Source organism: Ovis aries, chromosome 2, assembly GCF_016772045.2.
Source record: "Ovis aries strain OAR_USU_Benz2616 breed Rambouillet chromosome 2, ARS-UI_Ramb_v3.0, whole genome shotgun sequence".
In the NCBI taxonomy this organism is placed as follows: domain Eukaryota; kingdom Metazoa; phylum Chordata; class Mammalia; order Artiodactyla; family Bovidae; genus Ovis; species Ovis aries.
Window position 1 is genome coordinate 77,585,162 of NC_056055.1, and position 24,862 is coordinate 77,610,023.

General features: G+C 35.0%; 1 protein-coding gene across 24 annotated transcripts in view; it reads right to left on the minus strand.

Annotated features, from left to right (window-relative positions):
- PTPRD (protein tyrosine phosphatase receptor type D) overlaps positions 1–24,862 on the minus strand; it is a 2,474,579-nt gene that overhangs the window by 1,333,314 nt on the left and 1,116,403 nt on the right. For all 24 annotated transcript variants that reach the window (XM_060410987.1, XM_060410960.1, XM_060410965.1 and 21 more), the window contains exon 7: positions 5,312–5,361. The gene's annotated coding sequence lies outside the window, so the exon portion shown is untranslated. The remainder of the gene's footprint in view (positions 1–5,311; positions 5,362–24,862) is intronic.

The window sequence follows — 24,862 nt, forward strand, 5'->3', positions numbered from 1 at the left end:
GATATCTATCTATTTATGCATGTATACTCAGTCATGTCCTATTCTTTGCAGTCCTGTGGACTGTAGCTGGCCAGGCTCTTCTGTTCATGGGATTTTCCAGGAATGAATAGTGGGGGGAATGCCATTTCCTCCTTCAGGGAATCTTCCTGACCCAGTGATGGAACCTGCGTCTCCTCTGCCTTGTGCACTGACAGGCAGATTCTATACCACCGAGCCACCTGGGAAAACGTATCTATCTATACCGTCTCTACCTTTGACTATCTTAATGAGGTTTACACAGCCATACTCTGTAATTAATCCTTCAGGATATATTTATCATGATGGTTGCTGTTCAGTGTTCCTCAATTGCTGTCTGACTCTTTGCAACCCCATGACTGCAGCAAGCCAGGCTTCTCTGTCCATCACCATCTCCTGGAGCTTGGTGATGCCATCCAACCGTCTGATCCTCTGTCATTCCCTTCTCCTCCTGTCTTCAATCTTTACCAGCATCATGGTTTTTTCCAGTGAGTTGGCACTTCGCATCAGGTGGCCAACATACTGTAGCTTCAGCATCAGTCCTTCCAATGAATATTCATGATTGATTTCCTTTGGGATTGACTGGGTTGATCTTCAGCTGCCCAAAGCATCAATTCTTTGGCACTCAGCCTTCTTTATGGTCCAACTCTCACATCCATACATGACCACAGGAAAAACCATACCTTTCTCCTGAGGGACTTGTTGGCAAAATAATGCCACTTTTTAAAATATGCTGTCTAGATTGGTCATAACTTTTCTTCCAAGGAGTAAGCATCTTTTAATTTCAGGGCTGCAGTCATCATCCGCAGTGATTTTGAAGCCCAAGAAAATAAAGTCTGTCACTGTTTCCATTGTTTCCCCATCTACTTACCATGAAGACATGGGACCAGATGCCATGTTCTTAAATTTTTGAATGTTGAGTTTTAAGCCAGCTTTTTTACTCTCCGCTTTCAATTTCCTCAAGAAGTTCTTTAGCTCCTCTTCACTTTCTGCCATAAGGGTGGTGTCATCTGCATATCTGAGGTTATTGATATTTCTCCCGGCAACCTTGATTCCAGCTTGTGCTTCATGCAGCCTGGCATTTGTATGATGTATGCTAAATGTAAGTTAAATAAGCTGGGTGACAATACACAGCCTTAATGTACTCCTTTCCCAGTTTGGAACCAGTCTACTTTTCCATGTCTGGTTTTAACTATACAGGTCTGCGTCTTGACCTGTATACAGGTTTCTCAGGAGGCAGGTAAAGTGGTCTGGTGTTGCCATCTCTTGAATAATTTTCCACAAAATTTGTTGTGATCCACACAGTCAAAGGCTTTGGCATAGTCAATAAAGCAGGTGTTTTTCTGGAATTCTCTTGCTGTTTCCATGATCCAGTGGATGTTGGAAATTTGATCTCTGGTTCCTCTGCCTTTTCTAAATACAGCTTGTACATCTGAAAGTTCTCAGTTCATGTACTGTTGAAGCCTGGCTTGGAGAGTTCTGAGCACTGCTTTGCTAGCACGTGAGATGAGTGCAATCGCGTGGGAGTTTGACTATTCTTTGACATTGCAACGCTTTGGGATTGGAATGAAAACCGACCGTTTCCAATCCTTTGGCTACTACTGTTTTCCAAATTTGCTGGCATACTGAGTGCAGCACTTTCACAGCATCATCTTTTGGGATTTGAAATAGCTCAGCCAGAATTCTATCACCTCCACTAGCTTTGTTTGTAGTGATGCTTCCTAAGGCCCACTTGATTTCCCACTCCAAGATGTCTAGCTCTAGATGAGTGATCACACCATTGTCGTTATCTGGGTCATTAAGATATTTTTTTATATAGTTCTGTGTATTCTTGCCACCTCTTCTTAATATCTTATGCTTCTGTTAAGTCCATACCGTTTCTGTCCTTTACTCTGCATATCTTTGCATGAAATGTTCCTTTGGAACATTTTTCTTGATTTTCTTGAAAAGCTGTCTAGTCTTTCCCATTCTATTGTTTTCCTCTATTTCTTCACATTAGTTAGTTAGGCTCCTTGTTATTCTTTGGAACTCTGCATTCAGGTTGGGTATATCTTTCCTTTCCTACAGTTATATGTTTATTCAATTTAGATGATATAATGTTTTGGATACCAGAAAATATATTTTGACAATAATTTTATTTGAATGCAAAAAGATTAGCCTAATATTCTGAGGGCTGTCTTTTTTTTCCCCCACGGATTCTATAGAATATTTTTCAGACTTGGTTCATTCAGTAATATATGATGGAAATAAATTGTCTACAGTTAAGGTTAAAGTTACATATTAAGTTTGCTATGCTGCTAGATACTTGGGGGCTTCCCAGGTGGTGTAGTGGCGAAGAATCTACCTGATAATGCAGGAGATGCAAGAGAAGTCGATTCCATCCCTGGACTGGAAAGATTCCCTGGAGGAGGAAATGACAACCTACTCCAATACTCTTGCATGGAAAATTTCATAGGCAGAGGAGCCTGGCCGGCACACTACAGGGGGCCACTAAGACTCAGACATGACTGAGCACCAGATACTTAATTTCAAAATAATAGCCATCTGATTATGTTATTTGAAACTTAAAGGGGATAATGCACAAATACATATACTATTTTTATAAAAAATGAAAAATTACTTATAAACAGCTACATCAAATTATTAGACACAAATATCAGTGTTGTCATGTTTATATATGAATTTTACATTAAAAAGGTAATATTATCACAGAGCATTTACTATCCTAATGAAAAGCTATCCAGCTAACTATCTTAAGTGTATAAGATATTACCACAGAAGAATTATCTTTAATATCTTGAGATCATTAAATGTGAAAATTCAAATGATAATGCAAAACTATAGAAAAATATCTTAACAATCACTGCCAAGGTAAATATTTCTTAAAGAGCACATTAAAATTCTAATCACATAAGAAATAAACTTAATAAACTAGAATAAATTAAAATGAAGAATTCTATCCATCAAAAGATACTATCACGAGATAAGAAATTCCACCAAATGGTTTCATACATAATGTGAGTACCCAGTGTCATGCTGGGTAAATTTTTAAAAACTAGCTTTCCAAGAAAAAAGTTAAAGCCTGGTTTTCAAATGTTTGCCAATATATGTGATGTAAATGTTTCTATCATGGCACCTTTTCAAACTAATAAACAGCTTTCAAAATTCTTCACACAACAGTTGGCTCTTATGAATCAAGTTGATCCACTCCAGTATATTAGTGAATGTACCCAGTTTACGATTCAATTTTCATATGTATATAATAAAAAGGATACATACCATAATTATATAAGGATATATAATATGACAAAAATTATAAAGTTTTTAATATCTTTAAGATATTCAAATTTTAAAAATCCCTCTATACACATCAAATGAACTGGAATAGAAGAAGGAAAAATCTAAAGTATTACTGAGGTACTGTATACTCAAATATACAGAGCAACTGAACTGACATCCTGCTGTTGAAACATGATATAACCACTTTGATAAAATGTCAGTATCTACTAAAGCAGAACATATATATATCCTATATATCCAATAAAATATATAACAGATCCCCTAAAAAAGCATGTTCCAAATGTCTGTATAATCATTACTTATAAGAGCTGAAATCTACCCAAATGCTGACAAATGCGAGAAAGGACCATAATCTGGATACAGTTTAATATTACACAGCAAAGAGAATGAGTGATTTACCAATGCATACAATCTTACAAATGTAATTTAGAGCAAAAGAAGCAAAGCAGTACATACCATATGTTTACATTTACAAAACGTGATTAAGTAAGCAAGGTAATCTATCCTTCTAGAATTCAAGATAGTGCATATGCTCTGTGGGTATAGTTGCTAAAAAAGTAACTATATGAGGTGGGGTTTCATGTACTCTGTTTTTATCCTTTTGTTTTTTAATTTCTATGAGTGCTTGTTAAATGGGTATGTTCATTTTATGGCAATTTACGGAGACTGTGCCCTGAGATATGAGCAATTCTTTCTATGTATGATATGCTTATATAAGAATATTAAAAAGACTAGCAATTCAAATAAATCTTACAAATATTTTGTACCATTTTTTAAGTTAAAATAATTTATCATTTCATTTAGTTATATTTGTAAACTACAAGCTACAAATTAAATAACAAATTCTCAAGGATGAAATTATTGCTCTATTCATATCCAAAAAACATCTTCCATTATTAGCAGAATTCTTGTGGTAGAGCAGATAATTCTATGTGGTATTTTTCTTTCTTTTTTATAATCATACCTGGAATATTTCTAAGTAGCCTCACCAAAGAGAATACCTTTGAGTGCCCAGAGGTGGTTGCTGCCTATAGTCACTTAAAACAATTTCTTTGATATACATTTCAGTAATGCTGTTTTATCATATGAAACAGTAATGCTGTTTTATCATATGAAACGGTAATGCTGTTTTATCATATGAAACAGTAATGCTGTTTTATCAGATCAAGAAGAGATTTAGTTCATTGTCTCTGTGTTTCCAAAGATGTCATTTTTGCCCAAATATGAAATGTATGATACAAATGCCCATACTATCTGCAATTTATATCTCATTTACAAGCTAAATCTTTATCAAGTTTACTATTAAGGAACAGATAGGTCCTGAAAATTCTCTTACTAAAATAACCCAATTAGTTTTATAACACAAACATATGTTTAGTTATATTCTGTAGTAATCAATTATAAATGCAATACATCTTCACACTTTTAGCACGTTATTGAATGTATTAACCACATACGTTAACAAATAAATAACACCCCCCAAATCACCTTAGGAGTTACTGGTTATTTCTTATCATTTCTATTTCTATAGTTATATGGTTTGCTTTTAACTCTCTAAAGCTCCAACATCAAACTTTCATAGAAGAACCCAATTTTGATAAATCCTGACAAGTGTTACAGTTAATTTTCAATAACTCATTTCCCTATTCATTGGCATCAAACAAACCTCACTATAAAAATTTTAATATATAATACTGTTATTCATAGTCAAACAATTTTTCTCCATGGTATAAATCTTTACCTTTCTGAGCAATGCTTCAAATTCACTTAGGAGTCTATCCAAGACTGTATCAAATGACTATCAGTTGACTATATTACTATAATCTACTCAAGACCATAAACATTTGATAGAAAATATTGCATAGCTTCTTCAACATTTATGTAAAACTAAGGTAAAGTATCAAATTACCTAAGCAAATTCCCTTTACTGTTATTAATCAAGCAGAGGTAACAGGTAAATAAATCATATAATTTAGTATATTAATCATAATCTTACCACAGGCTCACAGGTTAGGAATTCAAAGAGAAAGTTCACCACCCTGAGACCTAAATAAAGCACAACCAGAAACATTTTGTATTAGTAAAGATATTGCATTTTAATGTAAGATCATAAAATGTTAAATAGTGATTCAATATCATGAAAAAATTTATTGTATGTGTAATTAGTGTATATATTTTGACTACAATATTTGTCTAAAATAGCATTGCCATTACTCAATTCACATCAGATTATTGTGATTTGAGATTAATTACTCTAATTTCAGCTCTTTAGTGAAGGAATGACAAACAAGTAGAGAATTTTTATTGTCTCTTGCTTCTTGTGGGACTACGGGTGAGGGATATATTTGTAAACAAAATATATTTTGCATATATTATTTTAGAAAGTCTTCTCAGTTACACTCGGTTAACAGTGTCAAATACACACACACATAGGCTATCATACACATGCATGCACACACATGTACAAATATGGTTATTACACCATTGTCCAGTTGATGTGTTTTAATCAGTGGGTAATATATGGCTATTCATGAATATAAATCTTTTATTTATCATTTTAAAGGTCATGTAGTATTCCATAGTTTGTTATACATCTTAAATTGTTTAAGATATTTAACAATAGCTCTTTATGAAACTGGTTATCGTTATTTTCACTAAATCAAGACATTCGATTACTATCACATATAATCATATTTAGTAGTTAACATGCTTTGCAACAGTTTTATCATTTTGATGCAGTGGTAATTTACTATTCAACACACGTTTACTAAGCCGTTAAATTTGCTTCCTGATAAGTAGATACTGTTTTCTCTCAACAAAATAAGGAAACTGAAGGTTTTATTTCTACCCTCTAGTGAAGAAATTAATAGCATTTATGAACCTTTTAGAAAACTCATGAATGACATATATAGGCAGGTACACTATTGTGTAATGTATCATCATGTTGGCTGAAAAGTTTGCTTGCGTTTTTCTGTACTGTGTACTCTGGAAAAACCCAAATGAACTTTTTGGTCAACCCAATACAAATTCATAAAACAAACAAATTGTAATAGATTGAATCTATATATTGTGCCAGTTCCTATGAGTGGTGTTGGTTTGTAGGATATGTTTCTCTCAGGTTCCTAACCATTAAATCTTTTTTACTGCTAATGAAGGAAACATTATATAACATATTTTATCTGATAATAAATGCTATTTAATTCTTAGCAGAAATTGTATGTGGAAATGATCTTGACAGTACTATGAACCACTTGAAGAATGAAATAAAATATTTCTAACATTCTTTTGATCAAATATTAGTGGAAAATAAACTAGTACTATCAATTAAGTGTAAATATTTACATTATTTTTTATGCAAATTGAAATGCACATGTGGAGTTAAATCTTCAATAATGCACGCTCAGACTTTCTCAGTCCCAGTCACTGAACCAAATGGGAGACTTGACTGTACTCTGAGTCTCTGATTCTCTGAGTCTCAGTCCATTGTGTTTCACTCCAGTTACTGGCCATGCCTTCAGGTCTCCTTGCCCCAAGTCATTATTCTGTTTAATAGCCCTCTATGGATGTCTTTGCTGCCTATCCTTTTTGCTAATTCCAGTGCACATGGACTAACTTTGCAGATGTCCTAAACTCACTATTCAACTACTTTCTGCTTGCATTTTCCCTACAGGAGCAAGGAAAGGAGATGACTGGAAAAAGTCTACTTTCTACTGACGTTGATTAAAAGGGAAACCTTTCTTAGTTGATCTGAATGCTTATACCCTAGTAGATCTGAATGCTTATACTTCATAAAGTCATTCAAAGGATTATAGTGACTTTTCCCCATTCCTGCCTCTTTAATCAAGAGGTGCATCCAGTTAAATTTGAGGCACATGTTAAAAAGTTAAGTATTAGAAACAATATTTGGTTGAAGCTAAGTATTGCCATTGGGGAGTGAACTCCTTGGATACATCAATTGAAATTTTTAATTATTATTTCATTATTAAAATTTAAATTCAAGCTTTAAGATTTGACATTATACTATAGAAACAATAATTTCTTTTAGCACTATCAGATGCTAGGTTATTCCTGCAGGCACTGTTACAGTTTGCAATATAAATTGACACTTTCAATCAAATAATACAATTCCAACATAAAAAGCACATAAGGTTATCTATGTCCAGTTATGCATAGATTGCTTATCTCCATTTAAATGTGAGTACTCAGATATTAAGACTCAATCCAAAGGACATCTGTGTTTGTATCACTGACACTGTTATACTGATAAGATATGTTGGATACTCAGACTCAAAGTCACTGCTGCTGCTAAATCACTTCAGTGGTGTCAGACTCTGTGCGACCCCATAGACTGCAGCCTACCAGGCTCCCCCATCCCTGGGATTCTCCAGGCAAGAATACTGGAGTGGGTTGCCATTTCCTTCTCCAATGCATGCAAGTGAAAAGTGAAAGTGAAGTCGCTCAGTCGTGTCTGACTCTTCGTGACCCCAGGGACTGCAGCCTACCAGGCTCCTCCATCCATGGGATTTTCCAGGCAAGAGGACTGGAGTGGGGTGCCATTGCCTTCTCTGCTCATGCTTAAATTCAGGGATTCTAGAAATGACGTTAAATATACTTGCTTTTTGTTTTTCAAAAAGACAAAGTCAAGCCAGGGAGGTGATTTTAGACATACAAGAAAGCCAAAGCAGAAACATGGCCTACCCCGACATTAATCTGGGGCTTCCCTGGTGGCTAAGAGGTTAAAGCATCTGCCTGGAATGCCAGAGACCTAGGTTCGATCCCTAGGTCAGGAAGATCCCCTGGAGAAGGTCAGGTAATTACACATTTATTGTATGTCTACAATCACCTTGTGTGTGTGCTAAGTCGCTTTAGTTGTGTCCAACTCTCTGTGACCCTGACCCTATGGTCTGAGTCCGCCAGGTTCTTCTGTCGATGGGATTCTTCAGGCAGGAATACTGGCATTAGTTGCCATCCCCTCCTCCAGGGGACCTTCCCAACAAAGGGATCAAGCCCTCATCCTGCATTGGCAGGCAGGTTCTTACCACTAACGCCAACCTGGGAAGCTCCTACTATCACCACTCGGGAAGTCCCTACTAACAGCTTAGTGGATCCTAATATTAATAGTAATATTGATAGTTGTTAACATTGGTTGAATAACTACTATGTGACAGGAAGTAGGTTAAGTAATTTAGGTTCAATTCATTTAATTGTTAGAACAATCCTATCAGATATGATTACCATTATTGTATAGATAAGACAATAGAGGTCTTCCAGTGTGGCTCAGATGGTAAAGAATCTGCCTGCAATTCAGGAGATCCAGGTTTGATCCCTGGGTCAGGAAGATCCCCTGGAGAAGGGAATGACAACCCACTCCAGTATTCTTGCCTGGAGAATTGCATGGGCCAATGAGCCCGGTAGGCTACAGCCCATGGAGTTGCAAAGAGGTGGACAGGACTGGTCAATTAACCTAAACACACACACACACACACACACACACACACACACAAGACAATAGAGAAATTTTAAAATGTACGCAAGAGCACAGAGGTAGAAGTGGTACAGCTGAATTTCAAATACAAACTCTCCTACTCTATTAGTTACATGCAGCATAGAAATTCTGATTCTTTTAATGAAGAGGAATTGTGAAAGAAATTGAGTTTTCATTGTATTCTATTTAGAATGAAACTTAAAACTTCAACTCCATAAAGCAGAGATACAACTATACTCTCAAATTTTTAAAATAAATCTACAATAATGGTAAATAAATTCTTCCCGTCTTACAACTCCAACATATTATGATTAATTTTAGATAGATAGCTCCATAGTGCCTAGTTTATTAAATGATAAATTGAAACAATACAGTATTTAACAGTATGCCAATTTCTAAAATTTTCTGCCAATGAATTTTAAAATACATTGGATTTTATAAAATATGTACATTTTGTGCAGTATATATGCAGTTTTTGTATAAGTTATCAGAAACGCTTTCTTGGGAAACCAGATAGCCATCTATTTAGTTAGAAAATTGCAAATAATGTGTTTTATTTTCAAAAAGCCCAAAGTCTGAACTCTTAATTCTTTGAAGAGTGTCAACCTTATCTACTCAGAAATACAATTCCCATTATAATTGCAGACTACATGTATGAGAAAAAAGAGAGTAGTTTCAGTGAAGCTTGGCATATTGTAAAATCTCAGTAAATAACTAATAAACACCTACATAAATAATGCAATGCTTCAATAAAGAAATAATTGCTAGACAGTTCCCTAGTAAGAAAACGACCCTGTATTTAGGTGTTAGATTTTTACCTTAGCTCAGTAACACCCAAACTTTCTCAATGTCTTTTCATGCCTAGATCATTTCTTTCAAAACAGATCTTAAATCCTGGGAAAGTTAGAGTGATAGTGATAAGTTTTGAATTATCAACTCATCCTAAGATTAGATAATTTGTACATGTTATTTAACTCTAACTGTAAACAACAGATACAACTACATGAATTTAAGTCAATAATCCACTTACTTATTCAATAAATATTTACTGAGCAACTATTTGTCAGTCACAAATTATTCCAGAATATGAAGTTAAATGATGAACAAGATAAATGTAGTCTTTTCTCATCCTTTTTATATCCTGGTTACAAATATGGCACTTAATGATTTTATATTTCATTGCCACTATCAAAAGCCACTACATATGTTGCCCTAAGAGTCTAAAATCTTTCATAAGGATTGTTCTTCAGGTATTCAAATCTTAGCTTAATGCATTTTAATAAGTTCAAGTGGCTTTAAAACTATGACAGAGAGTTCCAGTTATCCTCCAATATTTATCTTTCCCTATTTTCAGTAAAGGGCTGCTGACTTCTAAGTAGGTTAATGGCTACTTGGAAAAAGATTCTTAGTCTTGGTGTTATGAGGCTAAACTCTGGAAAATGCATGTGTGTGGAAGTACAGCGAGTAACTTCCAGGAAGTGGCCCTGAATATAGACAACATACCCATCTTTTCCCCCTATTCTCAACTCTCTAGCTAGAAGGCAGTGTCAATGCCTGAAACTCTAGCTCCAGTGACTTTTTTTTTTTTCCAAAAATCATGAAAGGATACCTACCACCCCCCACCCCTGCTCCCTTAATCTCTACTCTGTAACAGTACAGTAATAAGATATGGACTGAATCCTGGACAAGGTGTGTCATCTCAGGCTTGGATGGAAAACCATTTGAATATCTGAGAAATTCTATAGACACGGAAAGCAGATTAGTGGTTTTCAGGGACTGAAGGGTGAGCAGAAGGTGAATGACTGCCAATAAGTACAGGATTCTTTTCAGATCATGAAAACAGTATAAAATTAGATAGTGGTACTGGTTGTGCAATGCTGACTACCTGTACACTAAAGCCACTGATTGTACACTTCAAAAAGTTTCATGAAAAAATAATCTTTTGGTATGAGATTTATATCTTAATAAAGCTATTATGAAATCACTTGTACCTGGCATCACCTTACTAGTTTAATATGATCTCAAAGAATTTGGATACATTTTACTGTGACAGAAAACTAATTGTGCAGCATATTCTTTGGGGATTCAAATGTGTCTGAACCTATTAGTTTCTAACTATGCATTAACATGTTTGTATACATTAGAGAAAATTAAAATGACAAAAGATGACAATCTTTCTTCCATGGTTTAAAATCTACTGAGGAAAGATGTTATTTGCGAATTAACTCCACAAACCATAATCTCCCAGGGCTTCTGCAAGATTTCACTATATAATTGGAAGTTATTTGAAAACTGCTATATGACAAAATACATGACTAGGGAAAAAAAAAGTTGCCAAAAACATTATAGACTGGAATTTGTGCTTTAGGCTGTTGGTAGAGGTGCCTTTGATATTTTTGCAACTGAACAACTATCTGCTTTGAAACTGTGCTTACAAAAATGCAAAATGTTAAAACCTCTAACTAAAGTTTTATCCTCATTAAAAAATTATCAAATTAAAGTAATTATTACAAATATTTCTGGTGTCAGGGAGGGAGATATAGAAACAACATCAAGCAATCCATATTGAAAGTGGGTATTTACATGTTTTAAACTAAAATGTATAGATCCTTACATTTAATATTTTGACTCTTAAATATCACTGTCCTTAAACATGTCACTCCAAATTATTCAAAATATTAAAATTTTATAAAAAGTTTGTTGTAGTCATATGATTGGCAACAATAACTTCCAACTACAAATGGGGGCATTATAAAGAGATTATCCAAATTCTTTTTCATGAGTGACAATGTCATGCCATAATTTTCCTAAGTTGACATTCAGCTGTATTAATTAATAGAGTTTCAAAAATAATAATGTTCATCATAAAAATTGTTGTGTTATAGATATCTATACATTTGGGTGAAATTAAAATTGTAAACTGTAACTTCTGGAATAATATCACAAATCTTTTCATTACTGGAGTTGGTTATATTGAGAAATCTGTAAGAACCTATGAAAGTTCACAGAACTGGTTTAACTCTATACATATTATTCGGTAGCCATAGAAACATTAATTTTTGTCTCACATCAGCTGTCACCAAAGCTCTGATAAACTCTAGAGCTTCAGTTCTGGAGCTGCCATCACGACTCTTAGATCCTTCTCTCTCCCTGTTCTCAAAACAGAGCTGTACTGGGGCCTCACAGTGCCTGTCTAGCTATTTCTGCATAACTGGCTACTTGAGTAATCCCCTGGAAATACCGAGTATTCCTCCTGCTTTCCCTTTTACCATTTTCATGGCAATTACCAACACAGAAGTCGAAGTAAAGTGTAGGTCAGCACCTCTCATACTGAAAAGTACAGACTTCTGAAACATGCATGAAAATCACGTGTGATTCTCAATAAACTGTAGATTCTCACTGAAGTTCTGGACTTGTTAGAACCAGACTCTCACGGCCTGCTCCAGAATTAAGGACCAGAACTTTCATTTTAATCATACAGGCAAGGTTTTTAAGCCACAGGTCCTTTATCTCTTAAAATGGGGTAGTTTTAGATCATGTACTCTGAAACCTCTCTGTTTACATTTAATCTCCCTTTCACTCTAATCCTCCCCAGCTCAATGAAATGATGTTCCATAAAATTGTCTCCTCTAATCCTTGGAAAAGAAAGTTGCTATACCAAAGTGTTTGCTTCCTGCTTTGCTATTCTACCACACAACTAGCCATATGTGTTGCTCATGTTTCATCATTATTATAATTTCTTAACAGTTACCTACCCATTACATTCCTAATAGCCACTAAAGTGAAATATTTCTAATCTCTTCTCTTTTTCTGTCCTTTTCCTATATTTCATTTTCTCTCCTGCTATGCCATAATTTGCTCATATATTTTAAGTGGATTAAAGTTATTCACGTTAACAACTTCAATTTTTCTATCTCCAATTAAATAATGTACCTATATATTCATCTGTTCCTCACTTATTACTTTATATTCAAGAAAACAAAGATCCATCTAGTCAAAGCTATGGTTTTTCCAGTAGTCATGTATGGATGTGAGAGTTGGACCATAAAGAAAGCTGAGTGCTGAAGAATTGCTGCTTTTTGAACTGTGGTGTTGGAGAAGACTATTGAGAGTCCCTTGGACTGAAAGAAGATCCAACCAGTCCATCCTGAAAGAAATGAGTCCTGAATATTCATTGGAAGGACTGATGTTGAAACTAAAACTCCAATACTTTGGCCACCTGATGCAAAGAACTGACTCAGTGGAAAAGAGCCTGATGCTGGGAACAATTGAGGGTGAGAAGAGAAGAGGACAACAGAGGATGAGATGGTTGGATGGCATCACCGACTCAATGGATTTGAGTTTGAGTTAGCTCCGGGAGTTGGTGATGGACAGGGAGGCCTGGAGTACTGCAGACCATGGGGTTGCAAAGAGTCAGACATGACTGAGGGACTGAAATGATTCAAGAAAAAAGACTTTCTCTCCTTCTTGTATTCTTATTTTCTTTTGCCTATCCTATCTTCACCTTTTATGCTTTTTCTAATGACAATTTCTCATTCTCCATTTAACTGTTCCTTTCAACCTGTAATTTCAAGCCTTTCGTTTCCTGGAGAACTTTGCCTTTGACCCACTTCTTCAAGTTTCCATCTTTTACTTTCCTTTTGGGTGGGCAGTCTATACTTACTTGCTATACCTAACAATATGTTGTTTACCCTAATAATGATAATGACATTCTCCATCGATTATCTCCAATAGTGCCAAAACACTAGATCATGTTCTTTTTTAAAGTCATCATCACCCTCAAATAACTAACAGCAGGTGTACTTGTTGACTATTCTTCCTTCCTCCAAGTCTCTTATTCCAGTGATTCCATCAGTGCCTTACTTTTTATTTTTAGGTTTTTTTTTTTAATTTAATATTCTGATGAATACAACTTAAGGATTTTGCTTTGGTGTTTTTTTCTCCTTCCTAAGGATCTTTAAGTGTAGGCAGTCTTGCAGTATGTTTATGTTCAGCACCAAGCACAAGGCCCAGGCGTGGAGCTATACTTGGGGATTTTCAAATGAATTATGTGAATCAGAGTGCTGGTGTATTTTATGACTCCCATGTTTCTACATCTTCCATATCTGAAATTATCCTCATACTCATGACTTCAGTACCAGCTCTACGGGTAGTATTTCCAAACCATTTTTTATAGATCTGCCTGGAGTCCCCAGTTCAAGTTCTATTTTTCAACTTTGTGCTAGACATTTCAACTTACCTATGGCATAGTTAACTTGAAGTCAAAAATGTCCAAAACAAAATCCATTCCTGTGTTGCCAAAACCCACTCTACTCTCTTGATTCTACTGATAACTCTAACGTCATTTTTTCAACTTCTTTGGCATATAACATTACAGCATATAACACTAATATATATATAACATATTATATATGATATTATATAACACCTTAGGGTATACAATGTGTTGAATTGAAACATTTTTGTATCACAGTAAGATTACAACTAAAACCTCAGCTAACATCTCCATCATACAACAAGATTATCATTCTTTTTTGTGAGGTGAGATCACTTAAAATCTATTCTCTTAGTAATTTTTTTAATGTATAATATGGTATTGTTAATTATAGTTACAATGCTGTGATTAGATTCCTGCCACTTATTCCCTAACTGGAAATCTGTATTATTTGACATGTCACGATTCTCCCTACCTCCTAAACCATGTATGCTCTGTTTGGAGGTTGTGAGTAAGGGAAAGCTGGAGGTAGGTTAACTAGGGCAGGGCACTCAATGTGATTGACTGGGGAGCATTTTTGGCTTTCTCTAGTTGGTTTTGCGTTGGAAGCAGGAGACAAACATTAACAAAGTTGGTAATCACTCACTTGAAAATATCCTGAAAGTACTGGACTTTCCTAACCACACTGAGCCAACTGAGGCAAAAGTTGTGGCTTAGATTCCTAGGCTTATTGATCGGAGCTTTAGTGTCATACCTGGTCTTATTGTTGTCCACTTATGACTCCACTTATGTCTCTCATGACTCATTTTTCTCCTCCAATCACAGGGAAGTTCAACTTATTAAGTGAGCCATTTATAATACATTGATGAATGTTTGTTAATACAACAAAAGTCTAATTCAATTGGCACCCTGAGAATTATTATGTGGCTATAAATGCATAATAAAGTTGTAATTTCTGCAGCATGCAGGCTCCGTCATGGTTCATTGACGCTAGAGCATGGGCTTGGTAGTTGTGGCACATGGGCTTAGTTGCTCCAGGTATGTGGAATCTTCCAGGACCAGGAATCAAACCCATGTCCCTTGCATTGGCAGTGCTGAAGTTACTGAAGCCCACCAGCCTAGAGCCTGTGGTCCACAACAAGAGAAGCCAGCACAATGAGAAGCCCACATATCACAAGGAAGAGTAGCCTCCTCTGGCCACAGCTAGGGAAAGATTGTGCAAAGCAACAAAGACCTACTGTAGCCAAAAATAAGGTAAATAAATATTAAATAAATAAAAAAGAAAACCAATAAGAACCTAATGGATAGCAATGGAACTCTGCTTAATGTTATGCAACATCTTGGATGGGAGAGGAGTTTGGGGAGAATGGATACACGTATATAAGTTTGAATCCCTTGCTGTTCACTTGATACTATCACAACATGGTTAATGAGCTATATTTCAATAAAAAACTAAAAAAATGAAGATAGGATAATTTGAGTACTAACAAAATAATAAAGTTGACATTTTTATGAATTGAGTTTTATGTACCAAAGTACATTTTTAACATCAAAAATGTTTTTATTGAACATTCTTATGTCTCCTAGTTATCAAATGTTCAATATGAAACATATTCAAACTGCATTAAAGATAATTTAATTTGTCTCAATACTTAAGATTTTTTTCCCCATGATTCTATGAGGGAAAATATCTTTCTTTTAAATACTAGGTTTCTTTATTTCTTAACTAGAAGAACCCCTGAATATTTTCACACTTCTCCACCTTTTCTATTACATAGGCTAGATGTTGTTAAGTAAAAGAGATCTACCCAGATCTAATGCAACTACTTAGCCCATTTGTACACTCTTGACAACTGCCTAATAAAAATAGAGAGAAAAAAAGATTTTTTTCTTTAATATGATTTCTATAATCTTTTATTCAATAGCATAGGAGATATATTTTACCAGTGTTTGAAGAAATTTTTAGTCATGTCCTTGTTCTCACAATTAGCATGTATTTATTGAACATCTATCATGTATCTAAATATAATATCAGACAACGGGAAACACAAAGCATTACCTCTTTTTTTATGATGTTTTGTTAGAGAAGACATTTAGTTTAGAGAAGCCAGTCTATTAGATCAATGTTAAACAATAAAGGAGGAGAAAATGTGTATAAAAAGACAAAATATATGGTACAAATACAACTTTTGTACATAGAGGGACAGGGGAGGGAAAAGCAGAACTTTATTTAGAGGAAAACAAACTTGGGATCAAATCCTAGCTGTATCATGTCTAGCAAGTCATTTAACTTACCGAGGCATCATTAATAATTATAATTGACAATAATAATGATGGTGGCAAACATATGTGAGGATTACATGTGTTTCAGGATTTTTCATATGCTAGTCAATTTAATTGGTCTTCCAAACAACTCTAAGTGGTAGATACTTATATCTATTTTATAAATAAATTAACTGAGGAACACAGAAATAAGGAACTCAAGGACATAGATCTAGTCAGGAGAGGAGTCTGGTAATGATATAGTCTCATTGGTCACCATAATTTATTTGAAATAATTTAAAGGACCTCTATGGTAACTGACTCTTGGTACCTGTCCCCACAAATATCCATTTGTTTCCTTCCAACTAAGTACCAGTTACCATGCATGCTTCTCAACCTTCAGAGTATATCGGAATGGCTGAAGGGGTTGATTGTACACAGATATCTGGACCCTGCCCCCATAGTTTCTGATTCTGTACTGGGGACTGCAGTCCAAAATTTTGAATTTCTAACAAGATCCTAGGGCCTGCTGCTGCTGCAGCACCCTGCTTTGAGAACCACTGAGTTAGTACTTACTAACAGAATCACACTTATCTGGTCTTGGCCTCTTAAGTTCTAAATCTAATGAAATTCTGTTTTGAGAACAAAATAAATACAATAGATTAGTTAGCAAATAGAAACATGCCCATGTAAGTTATTTACATTTGTAATAATCAAATCTGGTTAAAACTTATAAAATAAAACCCAAATGGAAACAAAACCCAGTTGGCTAAATGTACCATACCAATCATTTACTGTGGGATAATTTATAATATTTCTACTTTTTGAAATACATTTACAAATTAGAATCATGGAGCAAATATTGTTCTATAATCTTTTTTTTCCCATAGTGCAATCTATCAAAATCATTTTCTGTTCTGCTACAATATGAGTTCCATAAGAGCAGAGATTTTTGTTTCCTTTGTGGATGAATATATTTGAATATGTTTCATATTGAACAGTTGATAACTAGGAGACATAATGTTCAATCTAAGTATTTAGGACAGCATCTAACATGTAGAAGTTGTTCCCAAATGTTTGCATGTCTCATTATTTCTTTTGGTTTACAGGAATTACTGAGTTTAAAAATATAAATGGCTTTACAGCTTTGGATTGGTATTACCAAATGACCTCCAGGAAGACTAGTCTCCCCTCTCACCAGCCTGGGGGACTTGTGCACATGTCTCTTCCTCCTAAACACCCCTGCATCAGCCAATAGTAACATTTACTGCTATGTGTTTACCATATGTTGTTTTTCAAATTTTAGCGTCTCTAAAATGAGGATGTGTACACAATGGAGTATTTTAGTTTTGTTTTTTGTTTTTTTTTTTCCTTTTGTGCAACTCTATAAAATAATGATTTGTCTTTATAATTCCATCACATTTTAGGAAAAAAAAAATCCAGTGACACATAAATCTTAGTGCTGCATTTGTAAACACTAGTCATAACTACTTCAAAAGCTATCTAATACTGTTAAAATTTTGAAAGATCACTGGAACACTAGGTGATGAATGTTGTCATAGGCTGCTGATTAACTTCCTGAGAAGTATCTTACTTTCCGTGTGCTTACTGAGGAATCAAAACAAGAGGACTTGTCTTAATGACTACAAATCAATATTATGTATCCTGTGCTCTAAAAAGATAGGAGATAAAGAGAACATGTTACAAGATTTAAATTAAAAAAAAAACTTTAAAATAAGAACATGTTAAGAAATAAATGAAAATATGGGAATACAGATGCAACCAAATCCCTGTAATATTTCCATGGGAAGAAAATGTATGAAGTCTTTAAGAGAAGATATCTCAGTTGGTAAAGAACTCTCCTGCAATGCAGAAAACCCCAGTTTGATTCCTGGGTCAGGAAGATCCCCTGGAGAAGGGAGAGTCTACCCACTCCAGTATTCTTGGGCTTCCCTTGTGGCTCAGCTGGTAAAGAATCTGCCTGCAATGAGGGAGACATAGGTTCAATCCCTGGGTTGGGAAGATCCCCTGGAGAAGGGAAAGGCTACCCACTCCAATATTCTGGCCTGGACAATTCCATGGACTGTATAGCCCATGGGGTCGCAAAGAGTCAGACATGACTGAGTGACTTTCACTTTCACTTTACTGAATTTATCTGACATATGCTATAATGGCAGTGTTGATTTTACTCTCAGATATTAAAACTAATATCATACCTGGTGGGCTACAGTCCATAGGGTCACAAAGAGTCGGACACAACTGACCAACTAAGAACAGCACAATAACATCAGATAAAACTATTGCATGATTTTTCACCGTTACCTAATTTTCAATATTTTAAATCTTTAAAAGTAAATATTCATTTGGTCAGTTACTTAGAAACAAGAAAGATGAAATGGTGTGGATTGATTCATAATGAATAAGCATAAGAATGGTCAAGTTCATTAGCGATACATACAAAAATTTTTAAACCTGATCATTTTTTTTACCACAAAACTGAAAATATCTTACTGGAATGAAATATTAATTTTTTTCCTAAGCCTCAGTTTCTCCAAATGGGATACAAAGAGTTCATACCTCATTACCAGAACTAATGGATATAATGCATGTAAAGTGTGTAGAAAAGTTAGGGTGTATAACAAGTATTCAACAAATAGCAACTATCTCACAATGACATTGATGATTAAAATATTTAGAAAATCAATCTATGTGCCTGCTCGAAGCTTTAATTTCTCTTTTCATGTTTACTTCTGTAATTAACAGAGGATTCATAGCAGTAGTGGTATAATTGCCCACCTTCATAAACATGGACATAGAAAAGAAAAAAAAATTAGCATCCTTTCCATTGCTGTGAAAGGGGGAAGGAATGCAAATATGTATAGGTATACCAAAGATTATATCTATATTCACCTCTGCAAAGGTTTAATTACTCAGCAATTTTTCTCATTGAGGAAAGGGAAACGTGTTTTGTTGTTGTTATTTTTTCCTTGGATTTTGATAGTCAATTAAGGACTCCTGGTAAGAGAATATGATGAGAATGGGGTTTGAAGCAAGAGGGAGTGCCTCTGAAGGAGATGTTGAGAGTATGGGAGGGAATTATTGCAGATTACAAGAAAGCTGGAGGACAAATGTCAAGCGATTGAGCATGAGGGTATTCCCAGGGAGCACCCTCAAGAACCAGGGGAGTTCTCCTAAGAAAGGAGAGAATTCTCTGTCCTACAAGTCAGACCTAAGGAAGAACCAAAGTGAAGGTAGTGGAGGAAGGCCAGCCATTTTCCACCTGATCATTAGTCTTTGTTGCGTTGAAATTCTCAAGTAATCTAACTGTCACTTGGAGAAATTGTTTCTTCTTTAACACCGCATGCCACCAACTGACTGTGCAGGAAGAGTGCCCTTTATGAATTAGTTCAGTATCCTTTTCATTACTTTCCAAAAGCATCTACTTCCCAAAGACCTGCAGTTAGAGTAAAGGTGGTGGGAGTGCTGTCCATCCACTGACATAGTGTAGGATGATATCTGTACATGGACAGTGGATGGCAGGTGATAGCACAGTCATTACAGTTCTATAGCATTTCTGTGCGTGAAAGATGTCAGTTCAGTATGAACCAATTTAGAATCAAAGAAGGAACATTTGATAGTCTAGAGTCAAAAATCAAAATGAACATTCAAAGATAAATATATTAGAGATATTTCCTTAGACACAAATGTTAGAGTGTCTTGCCAGTTCTCAAGATGAGCAATGTAATATAATTAAGGAAAACACCATTCCAATTAGCTCCATTGCCAAATATTTTGTCCTTTGGAATTTGTGTGTAATCCCGTGAACATACATGTCCTTTGCAGGAGTTTGTGTTTAACTAGGAAAAAATGTATTTGTACTTTAGAACACATATATTTATGTATGTGCAAAGGAATACATGTGTACATTATTTATCACTGTGCTTAAGTTAAATAGGTATTAATTTATATAGATTGTGTTTATTCTAAGCCTTGGTGAAATGCCAAGCTTAAAATATAGGTAATATTAAAAGTATCTTTAATGAATACTTTCTGAGCAGAGAGGCCAGATAAAATAAACAGCATGATAACAGAATAATCCCTGAATAATTCTTATCTGAGTGTTCTACATGGTACACATGTATTATACATAAACACATTTATATAGTCAATAAAATATTCAGAGATACACTTTCCATTTGCTTAATGTTTCTTGAAGAGATGATGTCACATTATATCATCTCTATATTTTCTATTGTACATTTTATAGAAAACCTTATATTTTCTTCTATTTAGAGAGGTTGATGGTAACTGTTAATACACCGAAATATATTTCAAAATGCCACTAGCACTTCACTTTCACTTTTCAATTTCCTGCATTGGCGAAGGAAATGGCAACCCACTCCAGTGTTCTTGCCTGGAGAATCCCAGGGACTGGGGAGCCTGGTGGGCTGCCGTCTATGGGGTCGCACAGAGTCGGACATGACTGAACTGACTCAGCAGCAGCACTTCATATATAATTTGTGATGTTAGCATGACTAGCATGACTTTCCTGAGACTAGCAAAATGTACAAAAAATGATTGATTGCTAATATTCTTGCATGAATCAGTGACAAATCAAAAGCTGAAATAATATAGTCTAGGATATGGTTTAATATTAAGACTTTATTGTGTGCTAGTCCATATTATTCAAACCAAGGTCTAAATTGCCTTAAGAGGACTATGTATATGAATTGGACAGTGAATTGAACTATTATTAGCTTAAATTCATTTTATTTATTTTTTACATTTTTATTTTTACTTTATTTTACTTTACAATAAATATTTGGATATATATATATATATATATATAATACATTCTGCCCTCAATTTAAAAAAATGTCATTCAGATTATAAATTAGTATATATGATATTATTCACAATCACAGAACTCAGTACACAAAATTAATCATGAAATTTGTATCCATTATTTTGGTAAGATTATCCTGCTATGAAGTAACTGGATGGGTCAGAGAAAGAAAATGCCTCAGACCGAGAAAGCGAGTATTTAGCCAGAATGGAGATGCAAGGACTTCTGTCAAAGTAGCTGGAGGTGAGAAGCTCTCAGTGGTCTCTCAAAAACTAACAAAATTGAGAAGAGAGAAAACAGCCCTTAAACACATGCCCAGTCTCCAACATTGAAGGGGGGAAGAAGGCAAGGAGAAAGATAAAAATCATACTTAAGAGCAAAAAGTGGGAAAAGAGAAAACATATAACCACCTCCATTGCTGAATATCAGCCCATCCAAATGAGAATGGGGAAAAGCCCTAGCTCTGAAAAAAGTTAAAAATGTTTATTACTATAGTATAATAACAGCATGTTAATTATGCTGAATGAGGAATATTTTCTATGTAAAAGTGACAGAAAAGTTACAGGCCCTGGTTTAAATTTCACTTAGGAATAAAGAACTAGTCCCATATATTAGCCATAAAAAAACAGGAAACAAAAATACTAAAGTTGCTTCAGGATGACATTCTTTGAGTCTGGACTATTTATGATGATTATAGAAATAATTCATACTTAGAGAACTACTTATAAGCAAACGTATCATACAGTTGCAAAAACTAAAGTAGGGGAGAATTTTATAAAGCTAGGGAAAGTCAACAGAATGAAGTATGGCAGAACAGTCAAGACATAAGGACAGTAAAAAAAAAATAGTGGTTTGTGGGGGGAAAATGTCATTGATAATGATGGAGAAAGAAATTTGGTTCAAGAGTGCAAATGGGGAAACGAAACAGGTGGACAAGAAAGAGAGGCAACAGAAATACATATATTTGTAAAGTTGGCAGTAAAATAGAGAAGTAATAATATATATAATGGAATGGACAATGACAAATACTAAATTAGCAGTGTTGGTAAAAGAATACACTGCTGCTGCTAACTCGCTTCAGTTGTGGCCGATTGTGTGCCCCCATAGACGGCAGCCCATCAGGCTCCCCCATCCCTGGGATTCTCCAGGCAAGAACACTGGAGTGGGTTGCCATTTCCTTCTCCATTGCACGAGAGTGAAAAGTGAAAGTGAAGTCACTCAGTCGTGTCCGACTCTTAGCTACCCCATGGACTGCAGCCCACCAGGCTCCTCCATCCATGGGATTTTCCAGGCAAGAGTACTGGAGTGGGTTGCCATTGCCTTCTCTGAAAGAATGCACATCCTTCCCTAAATTTCCTTACTATTCAAACTAAAATTTTTTTGTTGTGCCATAGTTTTCATTATTCCTGCTACTCATATAAAGGTTAAGTGCCAAAAAACATATGTGTCTAAAGACTTTTTTCCTACAAACTATTATACAGTCAGGATTTCAAGATTTCAGCAACTCTAAAGAAATTCCAAATGGCTCTCTTAGAAATCAGATTTCATGGTACCTTATTCTGTTCACCTATGATATAATTCATTTTTGCCATCTTAAGTTATATTCATCAGAAAATGACTGAGATGATAAAAGACTACGGTTTTATGCCAATAAGTTCAGGTGATTTATTCCACAGAAATGAAAGAACTAATATAAAGCAAATAAAGGAATAAGCAGTCAAAAAATACAGCACAGTGTGAAAAGTACCATAATGGAACAATGGGAAAAAAGACATAGGAAATCAACTCTGTTAACAAGAATCAGGGAGGTGGCGTTTAGATTGGATAGGGATTGAAAAAAAATAGGAACTATTCCAAGTGTGGAAATTGGAAAAGGCTTTCTAGGTAGAAAAATCACACACAAAAAGGTATGGAAATCTGAGGAAATAGCATGATTCAAAAAGTGACAAGACGTTTTGTGTACTGGTTGCTTAAATGCAGGTGGAGTCTATCAAGAAGGTTTGGAAAAGCATCCCACATTTCATGCATCTTTGTAAATGACTAAGCATGTGCAAGATGTGAAATTCTCAAACTGATTACTTGGTTATAGGAATACATTTTCTCTCAACCATATACACTTGCCATATGGCTAAATTAATTGACTTTGCCAAGATTATCCAATTAATGAATACTGGAACTTGGATCCCTACCTAGGCACTGGTCCCTGTATTATACTGCCTCTCTGTTACACTGAGATTTCAGTAGAGAACACCTGTTCTATGTCTCCATGAGAATTCAAATTTTCCATGTTGAAATAACATATTTTATACTATTTCCCAAATATGTTTCATGAAATACTAATCCTAGAGATATCTGGTTGGGAAATGGTCAAATAAGTCTGGAAACTCGTCACCAAAATATTTTCTTGGAGATGCACAAGTGATGCTCATTTCTTTAAAGTTCTCAAAACTCTGACAAAAATGAAGCCTATTTAATTATTTTAAAAGAGTATTATGACACATTTCATTCTGTTGAGTTATTTTCAACTGGTTTCAACTTTATTTGGGGTTATTATGCTTCTAATTGCTCTTAACATCTCACTGAATGACTCATTGAGAAGTGTTAATCAAGGGTGAAATAACTGAATCTTTTACTCATTAAAAATTGGCTTAACCATTACAGACATTATTCTACAAAGAAAAGCATCCACACTAAGGATGCACTCTAGCTCTGAAAAATCTTATATTTATCATGCAGGTGAATAAAAATGATAGAACTCTTTCACCAGCAGATAGAATTTTCTTATTCTTCTTTTGCTAATGGAGATTCTCTTTATTTCTTCACTTTCTTCTTATTTCTAGGTCCTGTGACAAACCTTATCCTGTCATTATTCCTTAACCTCCTCTCCACTTTTGCCCTTTCCCAAATATTGCTCCTGACTTAATCACCACATCTCAATTTCCTGCTGATATTCAGAGGATTGAACACACAGGTAGAAAGTATAGTCATAGGACCTTGAGATGAAATAAAAATCAAAATGAACCTAGGCATATTTTAGTTTAATGGTTACTTAATTGGTCACTGTCAACTTCTGATGACCAGCCCAGGCATTCTTCATCTTCAAGACTCTTATCTCTTCTGTAAAACTTCTTGAACCATCACCGCACTGTAAGTTTGTCAGACTTCCTGGGACAAATGGATTTTTGATGTTGTGTGTTGTCTCTGCTACTTTATGACCCATTTTGAACTCAAATAAAAAAGCTGCTCGAGTTTGCCTTTAAGTGTTGAAACTGGAGCCGATTATACAGAGTGAAGTAAGCCAGAAAGAAAAACACCAGTACAGTATACTAACACATATATATGGAATTTAGAAAGATGGTAAGATAACCCTGTATGTGAGACAGCAAAAGAGACACAGATGTATAGAATGGACTTTTGGACTTTGTGGGAGAGGGAGAGGGTGGAATGATTTGGGAGAATGGCACTGAAACATGTATACTATCATGTAAGAAACGAATCGCCAATCTATGTTCGATACAGGATACAGGATGCTTGGGGCTGGTGCATGGGGATGATCCAGAGGGATGATATGGGGTGGGAGGTGGGAGGGGGGTTCAGGATTGGGAACTCATGTACACCCATGGTGGATTCATGTCAATGTAATGCAAAACCAATACAGTATTATAAAGGAAAATAAAGTAAAAATAAAAATGAAAAAATTAAAAAATTAAAAAAAAAAAGAAGTGTTGCATTCAATATG